Source organism: Carlito syrichta, unplaced genomic scaffold, assembly GCF_000164805.1.
Source record: "Carlito syrichta isolate Samal-C Ts95f unplaced genomic scaffold, Tarsius_syrichta-2.0.1 Scaffold309858, whole genome shotgun sequence".
Lineage (NCBI taxonomy): Eukaryota > Metazoa > Chordata > Mammalia > Primates > Tarsiidae > Carlito > Carlito syrichta.
Genome location: NW_007253954.1, coordinates 92257 through 107009, shown reverse-complemented (window position 1 = coordinate 107009; position 14753 = coordinate 92257). Strand labels below are relative to the sequence as shown.

The 14753-nt window shown below is 39.4% G+C and overlaps 1 pseudogene across 1 annotated transcript in view; it reads right to left on the bottom strand.

The window, feature by feature from the left end:
* Positions 1 to 795: 795 nt before the first annotated feature.
* LOC103270539 overlaps positions 796 to 14753 on the bottom strand; it is a 22293-nt pseudogene continuing 8335 nt past the window's right edge. Inside the window, exon 3 of the transcript XR_504978.2 lies at positions 796 to 1789. The product of XR_504978.2 is annotated as a 60S ribosomal protein L7-like 1 pseudogene (transcript). The remainder of the gene's footprint in view (positions 1790 to 14753) is intronic.

Here is a 14753-nt window from a genome sequence, read left to right as displayed (position 1 = left end):
CTGATTTGATTATATAACATTTTACTTCTCCTCATTGGTTCATCTCTCCTTCCCTTTCTCAAACAAACCAAAAAGCCCCACTGTCTACTAAGACCTTCATTTACTAAATTAAAATAAATTAAAAATTATTCATTTTGAAAATTTTACTATACCTGTTTAGTTTATTGAAATCACTCTAAGATGCCCTAAAACCTGAACTAGAAACGCATTTACTTATCACCAGTCTACAAGACTCTACACAATTTAAATAATTTTCTGAGGACAGTGGTGCTTTTTGTTAGACCAGAAATTAAGAATATTGATTGAGGGAGGGAGAATGAGACAACTTTGATTTCAACTGTTAGGCTCTATCTTGATTGAGTGGGCAAATTTGCTTTGAAGAAAAGCAGGAAGAATACAGCTTTGAGTTTTTTATACCATCTATAATGATACTGTTAGATTCCACAACTTTAAATGAGCAGTACATTTAATTAGAAATATAAAGTACCTGCTATTCAATGCTCCACTACAGTTGTGTCTGAGAAACAAAAAATAAATAAAATATAGACCTTTGTCTTCTGGGTCCTTTCTTTTCTTTTCTTTTCTTTTTTTTTTTGTGCTCTTGTTCCTAAGTGTTTTCAAGTCTTTTCAAAGCAAGGTCCCAGGAACCCCCAGATTCAAGCATGCCCCTGGGCTTGGTCCACTGCTGCAGGAGTCTTGTACACATGCTTGCTTTATTCATTCACCAATACTGAACCTCAGGATAGAAGATGTGACAAAGTGAGACTCCTTCCTGCATGACATATATTGATTTCAAAGGTGGGGGCAGCCAACGTGGAGAACACTGGAATTTTTCCTTGGAACTGGACTGTGATGAGAGGTGCCTGCCATTAACATAATCTTCTATCTTTTCCCTGATCCTTTCCTTCCAGTTTTTGAAGGAAGAGTCCCAAATATAATCTTCTCTGAAGATACTTGATATCAATTCCAAAAAACAAAAACACGTGCTTCCAATGCACTGTGCTTTCAGACATTCTAGGTCTAGTTCAGCAGGCGGATTAGCTGATTGATGCGTTCACCCCGATAGCCAGGTGAGCCCATTTCCTTGACGAAGCCTACTCTATTTTTGGTAGCATGACGGGCTACTGAGAATTGGAAAGGGCGCAAGAACCATGAGATCTCCTGGAAATGCTTTCCCGGGAAGGCAATTTCATGAATGAGGTCTTCCAAGCAAATGACACCAAACTTCCCCAGGTGCTCCTCAATCACTGTGTTGTCTGTCAGAGGAATGGTCTTATTCTTGACCCTGGCTTGTCCACGTTTCAAGATGAGTTCCCGAACGGACTTCGGATTTGGAAATCCCCAGGTCACATAGGGCTCTACAATACGCAGCATTTTTAGGTTCTGGGGGGTGACTTTGACAAAGACACCACTGAAAATTTTCTTCAGGTGAAGTCTTGCAATGGTCCTCTGCACCAGTGAACTCACCCCATCAATCCTTTGGATGTGTACAACAAAGGCCAAGGAGTGTTTATCTGGCAATTCCAAGGCATGAGGTTTCACTTCCAGTCTTCTGAGACGCACACTGTCACGTTTCTGTCACCAGGAATCATACAGGAACAATTCCAATCGCTTAAACTTGAGCCCTTTTCCTTTTCTTTGCTCCTTCCTTGCCAAAAGTGCCTGCTTTGCCTGGGTGGCTTTGAGAGCTTGATAAGCCTTCCTCTTTTTCAGGAGATTTTCTGGAATGAAAGGGATTTTCCTTTGCTCTTCCTCCGCCATCTTTCTAGGTCTGTTGGTACTCTGGGTCCTTTCAAACATTTAAGAAAGGAAAAATATGCCTCATAAAGAGTTAAATAAAACAACCTGTTAAAAACAGGAAAAGGGGATCTAGTCCCCATTTAACCCATTTTCTCTCTAGAATATAGCTCCATATTTAGAGAAACTCTCAGTTCAATAGGATAACATTTCTTGGATATATAAGAACACAATTTTTTTTTTTTTGAGTTGGAGTCTCACTCTGTCGACCACACTGGAGTGCAGTGGCACTCTCCCGGCCACCATAGCCTCAACCTGCTGGGCTCCGGTGATTCTTCCACCTCAGCCTTCCAAGTAGCTGGAACTACAGGCGCGTGCTACCATGCCCATTAATTTTTGATTTATTGTAGAGATGAGGTCTGGCCAAGTTACCCAGGCGCGTCTTGGACCTGCGGGCTCAGGCAATCCACTCACCTCAGCCTCCCAAAGCATGGGATTACAGGCTGAGACACCGAGCCCAACTAGGAACACAAATTTTAAAACCAGGTTTTAATTGTGTGCATGTATGAATGAGAAATTGGGACTGCAATACGAAATGTCATGTTGCATTATATGGTTATAAATCGAGATTGAGGGGACCTTTCTTCTGTGGCAGAAACCTCCCTGAATTATTACACAAGCATAGCTCTAGTTATCCTTTCTGTCATAGTTCTAAGGCCGCATGAAATCTATAGCTTCTGGGATGATAAATGTCAGTACATTCACCAGTAAACTAACAAACCCATGAGTTAGTTCTAAAGTAGGTGTAACCCTAGAGATTCCTCATTTCATTTCCAAACAATGATAGACATATTTAAGGTAATATCTATAAAATTAGCCGGGCTCGGTGGCTCAGCCTGTAATCCCGCGCCTTTGGGAGGCTGAGGTGAATGGATTGCCTGAGCCCGTGGGTTCGAGACCCGCCTGGGCAGCGAGACGTCATCTCTACAATAAATAAAAAAATCAGCCAGGCGTGGTAGCGTATGCCTGTAATTCTGGCTACTTGGAGGGCTGAGGCGGAAGGAATGCCGGAGCCCAGCAGGTCGAGGCTGCGGTGGCCGGGAGCGGTCACTGCACTCCAGTCTGGGCGATAGAGTGAGACTCCAACTCAAAAAAAAAAAAAAAAAAATCTGTAAAGTTTTCAAAGACCCTCTTGAAATGAAACTACTAATTTCTCCCTCATTATCCATTTCCCTTTCTTCTATAGTCATAAAACCCTCAATTTAAAAATGAAAATAGGGCTGTCTTAAATTAGCATTAAAATTAACATTAGGATTTTTGGGAAGATGGTGGCGTAACCAGTCAGATTGCACAAGTCCTCTGTGTGTGAATGATTGTATGGACAATTCTGCATGTGTTTCTGTAAGTGGGAGCGTGAAGTGCTGACGAGTGGGGACGTAAGAGCAAGTGGTGAGGGCCCTCCTGGTGAAGTCGCTGGTGCTGTAGCTGCTCTGCTTGGGCCCTAGTACTTCCTGAAGCACAGAAGCTGAGCACTATTTTCTAAAAACATCAGAGCTTTTCTTGGGAAGAACAACTGGAATGATTGCCGACTCCAACACCACAGTGCCAGACTGAATGCTAGCAGTAAAGGCCGCAGAGGGAGTGCAGCAAGGGACTCTGAGGCAGTCTGGGCTCCAGATCCTTGCCACTGAGTCCCAAGATCTGGAGACTGCGGTAACTGCTGGAGAGGGAGCTATTGACCCCATTTGTGACAGGAACAGTACCTGGCAGAGAAATTGACGAGACTCTCTTAGCACCTGGGCTGCGAAGTGCTCCAGGGTAGCCTCTGTGGAACTGCAGAACTGCATCTTGAGACCAGGCGCTATCTCTGTGTTGCATTGGGGCTCCTCTTTGCTACCTCAGAGAACCTGGCCCCAGTGCACAATCCCCGGAGTGTAATGGCAGACAGGGAACCCCAGATGATCCACCCTCCACCCTGAGCCAACTGCTGGGCTATAGATACAGAGAGCAGAACTGCCAGGGAATGAGTCTGCTGAATGCCTAACTGACTCTCCCACTCCACCCCAGCAACCAGTGAAAGAGACCAGGAGGGCAGAGCAGAGACAGGAGGCCCCATTCACCTGCTGTGAACTGGATGCCCTGGGAGTTGTGACAAAGCTGGGAGAGGAAGGAAAGGGGGTGCAATCCCAAGAGACGCTGTGTCAACTTATTTCAGCCCTATTCCCTCACACAGGTGTGTGACAGCTATGAATTGCAGGCAGCAGAGGGTGAAGATTCTAACATCTTAGCTTCCAACAGTGGGTAGAGAAACTGCAGTAATAGCCCTGCAGTTGCAGAACCAGTCACAAGAGGGATTCCTTTCGCAAAGAGACATACTAAAGCTGAGAACTCTTTACCACTTACTGTTCGTTTGTTTGTTGTTTTTGTTTTGGTGGGGGTCATTGGTTTGTTTAATTATTTCATTTGGTTGCTTTGTTTGTTGGTTGGTTTTCTCTTTTCTTTCCTTCTTCTATTTATCTTTCTTTGTTCTTTCTCTTTTTTATTTCTTTTTCCTCTTTTTCTCTTTCTCCTCCTTTCTCTTTTTCCTTTCTTTTCTCACTTATACCCTGTCTTGGACTCAGGGACTATGCAAGCATACCCACTGTAAGGTCCTATTGTACAGTGACAAACAGTGAGTCCTAGCTGACCCATTCACCGGATAACAAACATTATGACCTCCAATAGGTTCAGAATCCTTGCAGCATCCCCTTCCCCAGTAAGTGCTCAAAATTGTAAAGAGACAGCATTATGCCCCACCCTCAGCCCTACTTCATAATTGAACAAATTCAGAGCCCCGGCCCAAGGAAGGACAAAAGGTAGATAAATATCAGAAGTGACTGCTTCTCCATTTTACACTGAGCAACAGAATCAAGGCGAAAGATAAAAGAACTGCTACAAATGAAGAAAAAACAACGAAACTACCAGTAACCATCAGAGTTTCAGCAAAGAGTCAGTGCTAGAAAGAACAGCTACTGGGACACAAACACTGGCTATCTCTAGAATGACAGTACCCAGAAGGTACTTAAGAGATCAGAAAATCATTGGATAGAATGAATAAAAATCAAGAAATGCAAGAACTAAAACTAAATGAAATTGCAATGGAGCCAGACAGGCTCAAGAAAGTGCACTTAGAAATAACAGGAATAAGAAATAAATAGCAAGCTGACAAGCATGAGAAGCAGAATTGACCAAGCAGAAGAAAGAATATCAGAGCTGGAAGACCAAAATATGGAATTAACCCAATATATTAAAAATATAGAGAAAAGAAGAAGAAGAAAGAGGAAACTCTCCAAGAATGTGTGATTTCATGAAGAAACCAAGCCTATGTCTGATTGGAATACCTTTAATAGAAATAAAAATGGATAACACCTTGGAATAAGCATTCCATGAAGTAATTCAAGAAAAGTTTCCTCATCTGCCAGAGAGATGACTATGCAAGCACAAGAGATTCAGAGAACCACTTTTCTATATTTTTAATATATTGGGTTGATTCCATACTTTGGTCTTCCAGCTCTGATATTCTTTCTTCTGCTTGGTCAATTCTGCTTCTCATGCTTGTCAGTTTGCTATTTATTTCTTATTCCTGTTATTCCTGTTGTTTCTAAGTGCACTTTCTTGAACCTGTCTGGCTCCATTGCAATTTCATTTAGTTTTAGTTCTTGCATTTCTTGATTTTTATTCATTCTATCCAATGATTCTTGCATTTCTTGATTTTTATTCATTCTATCCAATGATTCATCTTATGAGAAAACCAATCCCTAGACACATAGTAATTTGCCTGCACAAAGTAGGTATAAAAGAAAAAATCATAAAAGCAACAAGCGAAAAAAGTCAGACTGCCTACCAGGGGAGACCAATCAGAATTGCTGCAGGCTTATCTGCAGAAACACTAAAGCCCAGAAGGAATTGAATCCCCATATTTAACATTCTCAAAGATAAACAGTTTCACAAGAATTCTTACCCAACAAAGCTACATTTCATCAGTTAGGGAGAATTAAAATCCTTCTCAGACATCCAATTCCTAAGAGAATATGCTGCTTTGAGACCAACTCTACAGGAGATGCTTAAAAAGGTGCTGTATACAGAAGAAAAAAGAAACAAAAGAAAGACCAGATACTTCACAAGATCACACACACAGAAGAAGCAGAACACACAGCATACCCACAAAAATGAAAACACACACATATATGAACATAAAAGCTAAACAAAAACAAAACAGTCTTATAGGATCATTATGTCAAAGACAAACTCTTACATTTCAATAATCAGCCTGAACATGAATGGACTAAACGCACCACTGAAAAGACATAGAATGGCAAACTGGATTAAAAAAACATGACCCAGTAATTTGCTGCCTCCAGGAAATTCATCTCACTACACAAGACACCCACAGACTCAAAGTTAAAGGTTGGAAAACAAATTTTCAGGTGAACAGGTCACAAAGAAGGCAATATCAGATAAAACAACCTTTAAGTTAGCAAAAATTTCAAAAGATACAAAAGGACACTACATAATGATAAAATGTTCAATCCATCAACAAGAACTATCCATCCTAAACATACATGCACACAACATGGGAGCACCAGCTTTTATAAAGCAGCTACTAAGCAAACTAAAAAAAGATATTAACTCTAACACTATCATAGCTCAGGACTTGAATACCCACTAACAACCCTAGACAGATCATTGAGACAAAAAAATCAACAAAGAGATATGGAACCTCAACTTGACACTTGACCAAATGGACTTAGTAGATACCTACAGAACACTCCACCCATCAACCACAGGATGTACATTCCACTCATTACCACAGGGAATTTACTCCAAGATTGACCACATCCTCAGTCATATATCAAACATGGCCAAGGATGTGATCAATCTTGGAGTAAATTAAATTAAAAAATCAAAAATAAATTTCACAAGCTTTAAATACTGCCTTGCAATTTCCCAGACCACAGTGGAATAAAATAAATATCAAACAACAAAATTTCCCCAAAACCCACAAAGACATTGACACTAAACAGCATGATGCTGAACAACTCCTGGGTCAATACAGAAATCAAAACAGAAATTAAAAGATTCCCGGAAGCCAGGCTTGGTGGCTCGGTCTGTAATACCAGCACTTTAGGAAGCCAAGGTGAGTGAATTGCCTGAGCTCGTGTGTTCAAAACCAACCCAGGCAACTTGATGAGACCTTGTCTCTACAGTAAATAAATAAATAATTAGCCGGGTGTGGTAGCTCACGCCTGAAGTTCTGGCTACTTGGAAGGCTGATGCTGGGATGGTCATGAGCGTGCCACTGCACGTCAGCCTGGGTGACAGAGTGAGACTTCAACTCAAAAAAAAAAAAAAGATTCCTGGAAACAATTGAAAATGAAGAAACATCTTACCATAACCCCTGGGATGCCATGAAATCAGCACTAAGAGAGGAATTTATAACCCTACAAACATGCATCAAGAAAACAGAAAGGGAGCAAGTGGCAGCCAACAAATCACCTAAGGAAGCTGGAAAGGCAAGACGACCAAAACTCAAACTGCAGCAGAAGAATCCAGATTACCAAAGTAAAAGCTCAAATATGGGACATAGAAAACAAAAATGCCATAGGGGAAAAAAAAATCAATGAAACAAAAAGCTGGTTCTGTGAAAGGACAAACAAGATTGATGGAGCCCTAGCCTGAATGACCAAGAAAAAGAGAGAAAAATCCCAAATAAGCATAATCAGAAATGCAAAAGATCAAGTCACAACTGACCCTGAAGAAATACAAAAGATTATCAGAGATTACTATGCACACCTGTATGGAAACAAATCCGATAACCTTAATGAAATGGAGGAATTTCTAACATCACACAACCACCCAAGGTTGAAACAAAAAGAAATTGAGATCCTACATAGAGCAATAACAACCCAGGAAATTGACTCTGTCATAAGAAAACTACTTAAAAAAAAAAAAAAGCTCTGGATCAGATGGATTTCCAGTGGAATTCTATAAAACATACAAGGAGGAGCTGATGCCAATTCTATTGAAAATATTCCAGGCAATCAGGAAACACAGAACTCTCTCCAAATCATTTTACGAAGCTAGCATCACACTGATACCCAAACCAGGTAAAAATCCAACCAAGAAAGAAAACTACAGGCCAATTTCCCTGATGAACATAGGTGCAAAAATTCTCAACAAGATTCTAGCAAATCGGATACAACAACACATCTCAAAAATCATCCACCATGACCAACTAGGCATCATCCCTGGGATACAGGGCTGATTCAACATCTGCAAGACCTTAAATGTAATCAAATACATCAATAGATGCAAAAACAAGAACCACATGATTATATCATTAGATAGGAAAAGTTTTTAAATAAAATTCAGCATGCCCTCTTGATAAAAACCCTCAAACACTTAGCCACAGAGGAAACATACTCAAAATAGTAAATTAAACCCACAGCCCAACATATTAATAGTATGATAAACCCACAGTCAACATATTGCTAAATGAACAGAAATTGGAAGCATTTCCCTGAAAACGGGAACAAGACAAGGCTGCCCACTCACCTCTCCTGTTCAATATAGTGTCAGAAGTCCTAGCTAGAGCAATCAAACAAGAGAAGAAAGTCAGGGGTATCCAAATAGGAAAAGAAGTCAAGTTATCGCTCGTTGCTGATGATATGATCTTATACCTCAAAAATCCAAGAGAACCTGCCAAAAACCTCCTTACACTGATAAAGGACTTTGGCAAAGTCTCAGGGTACAAAACAAACATGCAAAAGACAGTTGCATTCTTATACCCCAACAACAAACAGGCAGAGAAACAAATAAAAAGCACAATCCCATTCACAATAGCCACACAAAAAAAGAAAGAAAGAAAAGAAAAAGAAAAAAAGGAGAAGAAAGAAAGAAAGAAATACCTCAGCATCCTCCTAACCAGAGAAGTGAAAGACCTTTACAATAAGAACTACAAAACACTACTCAAAGAAATCCAAGAAGACACAAACAAAAGGAAAACTATTCCATGCTCTTGGATAGGAAGAATCAACATTGTTAAGATGTCCATCCTCCCAAAGGCAATCTACAGATTCAATGCTATACCCATTAAATTACCAACATCATTCTTCTCAGACTTGGAAACAACAATACAGAAATTCACATGGAAACATAAATGACCACAAATAGCCAAAACAGTCCTTCAAAAGAAACAAAGCAGGAGGTATCACATTTCCAGACTTTAAACTTAATAATCAAAACAACCTGATATTGGAACAAGAACAGGCATATAGACCAATGGAACAGGATTGAGATTCCAGAAGCAAAACCTCAATTTCTCAGCCAGCTCATCTTCAACAAAGCCTCCACCACCAACCACTGGGAAGAGGAGAACCTATTCAGTAAATAATACTGGGAAAACTGACCATGTGGAGAAGAATGAAACATGTCCCCTACCTACCATCATACACAAAAATCAACTCCAAATGCATCAAAGACCTAAACTGACCCAAACTTTAGTAATCTTAGAAAACACAGGAGACATCGTTACAGAAATCAAAATAGACATCCAATTCCTGATCAAAACCCCAGAAGCCCACACCATAAGAGATCAGATAGACAAGTGGGACCTCATCAAACTGAAAAGTTTCTGCAAAGCAAAAGAAACCATTCAGAGAGCAGGGAAATAGTCCGTAGAATGGGAAAAAATATTTGCCAACTGCATATCTGACAAAGGTCTAACATCCAGGATATACAAGGAACTCAAACGTGCCAAAAGGAAAAAAACAAGCAACCCCATTAAAAAGTGGGCAAAAGACATATGTGCAACCAACAGACACATGAAAAAATGTTCAGCCTCACTAATCATCAGAGAAATGTATCAAAACCACATTGAGATACCACTTAACTCCACTAAGAATGACTATCTTTAATAAAACAAAAAACAACAGATGGAGGAAAGGATGCGGAGAAAAGGGAACACTTCTATACTGTTGGTAGGAAAGCAAACTAGTTCAGCCTCTATGGAAAACAGTGTGGCAATTCCTAAAAGAACTAGAAGTTGACCTTCCATACAATCCAGCAATCCCTTTTCTGGGAATATACCCAGAGGAACTTAAATCACACTACAAAAAAGACACCTGCACATGCATGTTTATTGCAGCACTATTTATAATAGCAAAACATAAAACCAACCATGCTGCCCATCAAAACTGGACTGGATAGAAAAAATGTGGTACATATACATGATGGAATATTATATAGCCATAAAGTAAAACAAAATTATGGAATTTGCAGCAACTTGAATGGATTTAGAGTCTATAATAGTCAGTGATTTATCACAGAAACAGGGAACTGTGTACCATATTCTCACTCATAAGCAGACCCTGAACATTTATCTAAAACTCTAAGAAGCCAGGCTCAGTGGCTCAGCCTGTAATCCCGTGCCTTTGGAAGGCTGAGGTGAGTGGATTGCCTGAGCCCGCGGGTTCGAGACCCGCCTGGGCAGCGAGACTTCATCTCTACAATAAAATCAAAAAATTAGCCGGGCGTGGTAGCGCGCTCCTGTAATTCCGGCTACTTGGAAGGCTGAGGCGGAAGGATCGCCAGAGCCCAGCAGGTCGAGGTGGCGGTGGCCACTGCACTCCAGTCTGGGCGACAGAGTGAGATTCCAACTCAAAACAAAACAAAACAAAAACAAAACTCTAAGAAAGGGATTGGCAGTAGCCAGAAACTACCAGGGGAGTGGGGAATAGGGGACATGTAACATTAATGAGCATACCTGATCTAAAACCAGGCAAAGTGGGGACCAAGGGTAGGCCCAAACTTTACCTGTATGATGACCATTTGTATACCTGATTCTGAATTGTACCCCACATCTATAAAATAAAATAAACTAAAGGAGAAAAATAAAATTAAATAAAACACAGCTATCTGTGGACTTGTGACTAAGTTCTGGCTGATGAAACATGATTATTATATAACATTTCCTCCTTCCCTTTCCTCCCCTTTGCTGGATGAAATGCAGATGTGATGACTGGAGTTGGAGCAAGCATCTTAGACCATAACGTGACCTTGTTAATAGAGGCCACACGTAGCCAACCAACAAGGTTAAAAAAAAAAAAAAAAGGCCTGGGTCCCTGACACCTTACTAACCCAGTCTGCTATAACCCAACTTTAAATAAGACATAAACTTCTATCTATAAAGTCATGACTATTTCTAGTTTTTCTGTCCAACTTAAGTCTACTATTAATCTAGTTTCTAAATGGAAAAATTAAAAACAATCCTATAGAATTGTGCAATTGAATGTGGTAGCCACTATCCATTATGTTTATAGCATTTCAAATGTGGCTGGACTGGATTTAGATGTGCTATAAGCATAAAATATACACTATAATTCGAAGACTTAGTATGGAAAAAGAATGTGAAATAGCTCACTAATAACTTTTCATATTGATTACATGCTGAATCATTATGTTGAGTTAAAATATATTATTAAAATTAACTTCATCTTTTTAAAAATTTTTATGATGGCTAATAAAATATTTAAAATTATATGTATGTTTGGAAGGCTGAGGTGAGTGGATTGCCTGCGCCCACGGGTTCGAGACCCGCCTGGGCAACTTGGCAAGCCCTCATCTCTACAATAAATAAAAAATTAGCCGGGCATGGTAGTGCCTGCCTGTAGTTTCGGCTACTTGGAAGGCTGAGGCGGAAGGGTAGCCGGAGCCCAGCAGTCAAGGCTGCGGTGGCCAGAAGCGGCCACTGCACTCCAGTCTGGGCCATGGAGTGAGACTCCAACCTCCCCCAAAAAAATTATGTGTATGAACTGCATTTTGTTTCTATTGAACAACACTGATCTAGAATATGAACTTTTTAATACCAACATCAGTCAGTAGTTGTCTTCATTGAAGTCAAAAAAGACAAATAAGACAGAGTGTATAGCATTTCGGATTTAGGCCAGGATGGTACAAATATCCTGCCAGCAGAGATTTTTTTTTTTTTTTTAGTGAGAATGGAAGTGTGTTAATATATCTTTCAAAAAAAGAGTATCTTGGATGACTTGAACTGTGATTCTGTTTTAAGACAAAAAGTCAATTAAATGAATGCACAATACTTTGAAAACTCAAAACACAGTACTTTGAAAACTCTGATAACTGATACAAAACTCACTATCTTAAGTAAAACTCTTCTATGTATATATAAATTTGTACATACAGATGCACAGACATATATATTTGCTTTTATTGTGTTTACTATTGTTTTCAAGGGGACACATGGCTTTATTACTTTTGATGTCATGGTCTGTTTTAAGAAAGTCACCTCTTAAATGTTAATTACAATCTAGTACTCTGGTGGAATTCATCTTGTATTTGCCCAAATTCTATTCTTCTCAGGTGTTGGATTTGCAGGTTGACTCATGTAATGATCATTCTGGCATAGCTAGCCAAATGGGACTGGTCACAGCTAGTAACTGGTTCAGAACTCTCTGTATTTAATAACAGCACCACATCTCTTTCCCAAGACCTCTTGTCAAGTACACAAATATACACATTAACCATGGTTTGTAAAGCAAGTGTTTCTGGGCAGGCTGATTCTAAATTCTACAGATACTGTCATTTTTGTGCATATCTGACTAAGAAATAAGTGTGCATTAACATTACTTCAAATTTTCTCTTTCTCCAAATGGAAAGGAAATTATTTATTCTGACTAATGGAATATTCTGGGGTTTTTAAAAATGTCAATATGCTTTTCAAATGTCAACATTTGGATTATATAAAAATACACTTAAGCCAACTACAGAGTCAGGCTTTGCAAAGCAAATACTAGCTCCTTTCTTTTCTTCCAAGCTAGAAATCAACTGGGAATAAGACATGAGACAGATAAGTGAAGTTTTAAAAAATATCAACTATATTACTGAAAAAAAAGTCTTTGGGAAAATGTAGCCATAAATCTATAGAGAAAAGGGCTCACTAACATTCACTACTCCCACCAGAACTTGCAACAGCCCACAGGAGGGAAAGTTTGGGTCTGTGCAGGAGATTCACTTAAGCAAAATTTCTACCTCCCACTCCTAGTCTGGGGCACAAACAAATGAAAACAGAAGAAAATTCCCAGTGATTTTAGTCCTGTAGTACATTAGCTTCTCCAAGTCAAGAAATGTGGGTCAATGGAGTCTCACATTCATCCTGTTAACTTTTCAAGTAATTTGTAGTAAAATGCTGCAGTTGAAAAGGAATGAGGATAAATCACTACAGAGTCAAAGCAGCACTGGTTTAGGAGTATGTGAGGTAATACCTATTCATTGTGATGTAAGGATTGCTACAGTAGACATCTGTTTTTGACTTCCTAGTATTCAACATTTTTTTAAAGAACATCTCAATTTTTCTTTATAAAATTTATCCTCTTCCTCTTAGAGGACAAGTGATTCTAATGGGCCTGACCCCATCCCTCAGTCCTGGCCAATCAGAGTATTCTGTTGGGAATGGGACCCACAGTAGACCAGTCAACATGTACCCGTAACTTATGTTGAAACTGCTGAGAAAAAGGCACCCTCTTTCCATTAGGGTTTATAAATTGGTGGAATGTAAGACTGCAACTACCTGGAGATGTTCTTCTCCAAAAGTGAAGCCAATAAAAAGAAATCAGAATGATGGAGCATTCTGAGTCCTAATATTTTGTTTTAATCAAACCCATGTTTAATGTTCAGCATTGTCTAAAGCTAGTCCTACTTTTGGACATTGGCCTGTTGCTTGTGAAAGTCAATGGATTATTTTTTTAATTTCTTAAATTATCTTGAATTGGGTTTTATTTACTTAACATTAAAACTTTCCAGATTACTAAGCAAACTCTCTGACACATACTCTCTCTCTCTCTTTCTCCTTCACAAACTTGCTACACAGCCTAAATTTGCATTGTAAGAGGAAATTTCTCTTAGAAGTTTCATACTGTCAATTAGAACATACTCCTGTCAAGTCATTTACCAGCTTTGAGAAGAAAGAATAGTGAGAAAATGGACATTTATATCAAGGACACTTGTATTTTTCTAAGGAAAATCAAAGGATAAAGAAGCTAATTTCTTCTTCATTGAATCAGCTTCTGGTTAGAGCTTGATAATTAGCCAGGGTAGCTCAAACAGAACTGATTACTAAATGTATTTTGGGGAACTTTTTAAAACATAATTTTATGAACCTCACTCTAAACCTACTGAATGATGTTCTCTGGCATATGTCCTTAGAATCTTAAAAAGTTCTTCAAATTATGACTGATTTTAATAATCAAAAGATTTGCAAAGTGACAGGTCTAGACTGGGATGGTGGTAATTTACCCTTTTAGTATCCATTTACTTATTTATTTATTCAGTCTTTATTTTTAGTTTTCTATGGGGATGCAAGAATGAATGACATGTAGCCATGACTCATAAAGAGCTTGTAGCCTGGTTCAAGAGACTGACCTTATGGACTCTACAAAAGCATAAGCTAAGATTTGGGTGGGCAGGTTGGGAAGAGAAAAAGGCAACCTTACTGAAGTACTGAGAGAAGGTTTTGAAAAGGAAGGGACAGTTGAAAAGGAGTTAGAGTGATGGACAGACAGGAAAGGGGAAAAAAAACCATTGAGGTCCAGGGACTAGTGGTACAAAAGGGTACTGTGGTGAAAGGCCATGGAATGTTCTGGAAATGATGAGTTTGGTGTGCATGGAGGAATTTCTGCAAAATAGAGTGTAGGAGATGAGGAAGCTAGAGAGCTAATTAGGCCTTTGATTTTACAAAATGCTAAGAACAAGAAATGTTCTTATGTGATTGGAAGTTTGTTCCCTCCAAATCTCATATCTAAATTTGATCCCAGTGTTGAAGGTGGCCCTGATGGGAGGCGTTTAGGTCATGAGGGTGTATCCTCATGAATAGATAAATGCCTCCCTTGGGGGGGAGGAGTGAGAACAGTATCACAGTATCAGTATCTGAGAGAGCTAGTTGTTAAAAAAAAAGAGCTTGG